General features: G+C 44.6%; 1 non-coding gene across 1 annotated transcript; it reads left to right on the forward strand.

Moving 5' to 3' along the window:
* The first annotated feature begins 350 nt into the window (after nucleotides 1–350).
* Nucleotides 351–422, forward strand: Trnam-cau (transfer RNA methionine (anticodon CAU)). Its single transcript has one exon. It is a non-coding gene; the product is annotated as a tRNA-Met (tRNA).
* The last annotated feature ends 1,021 nt before the right edge of the window (nucleotides 423–1,443 follow it).

Genomic DNA, 1,443 nt, shown 5'->3' on the forward strand with positions numbered 1-1,443 from the left:
CCGATTCGTTGCGAACATTTGGCCCAAAATACTTTCCAAGATGTTCTTCGCTTTTCCCCCATATCCAGTCGACCTTCCGTGGTGTGTGATATGATAACTATTAGTGGCACCGCGTTTTATTCTTTGACTGTGTTTGCCGCGTGTCGCAATCTTTTTTAAAAGCAAATTTGTTTTGGTTTCGATCCGGAAACTTAACAAACAGTTAATAACAGTTTTCACGTCACAAGCAGCGTGAGTTTCTACGAAGGACAGTGGTAGGAAGGGACTGAAAAGGGCTCGAAAGGAGTAGGCAATCAGCTGACAAAATGACCGTATTGTAGATGTAGCCGCTTTCAGATTTGGCAACCATCAGCAGAGTGGCGCAGTGGAAGCGTGCTGGGCCCATAACCCAGAGGTCCGTGGATCGAAACCACGCTCTGCTAACTTTTTTTTTTTTTTTCCTTTCATTTTTTTTTATTTCTATATGTGTTCAAATGTCTCGATTCCGTTGTCACTCGTAACCATTTCAGAGGAAGTGCGCGGGTTTTCCCTCCCTCTCGACACTTGTATCGCGTAGGGACTGCCACGGCAACCGGCCACGCAGAGTCGCATGCAATCCGACGCACACGCTCGTTTACGTTGACAGATATAAAAGAAAAACATTCAACAATATTTCTAATTGTGGAGTCAATTGTAACGCAAGTGGTGGTGGGAAGAGTTCCAACTGCGTCAGTCAAGCGAGTGAAAAAAAGTCAAGTTGTAGAATAACTCGGAGCGTGGGACGCTTAATATTAAAAGATGAGGACACACACGAATTTTTACCTATAGGCAGACCTTCTTGATCATCAGTGGAGTCTTTCCCCACTGCTCCATATTGAAGTATCTATAGCACGCAACCTGTCGTTGCCACGAGTGAAAGTGAACTGAAGTGTTCAAGCTGTTAATACAGATGTTTTCGAACCACCGAATAGAATGATCGCTACTCACAAAGGAGTCATTAGTCTGGCCTTGATTACTTTCTGCGATTACGTTACTTTTTTGTGTTACAATTACTTTTGCGTGACACAAACCAGCAGGGCCGGTCAGAAGTCCTACATCAGGCAGAACTGCCGTGCCGGTAAGGCGTCCTTTTCCCCCTTCATTTCTAGAAGAACGGAACAGAGTCAATGCCATCACATATTGCATTTTTTATAGATGACGAAAATGACTGTGAGAAAAGTCAAATTCTTTATCAGGCACATAAAGCACTTCGTTGTGCCTGTTGGTAGTATAGCTTTCCCTGTTTGTAAACAAATGACGTAATACTGTTCGACAGCGCCACCAATTTGGTAGAGTTGAACTACGCTCAAAGCTAGGGGCGAAGAAGGTCGCGCCCGAAAGCCACGGTCTTGAGGATATTACGATGGCCCGTGAATGGGATGCGATCTTCCGGTCCTACTTTTCTTTCAGTATGAGGCAGCAAAC

The sequence above is a fragment of the Ornithodoros turicata genome, chromosome 3, assembly GCF_037126465.1.
Source record: "Ornithodoros turicata isolate Travis chromosome 3, ASM3712646v1, whole genome shotgun sequence".
NCBI lineage: Eukaryota > Metazoa > Arthropoda > Arachnida > Ixodida > Argasidae > Ornithodoros > Ornithodoros turicata.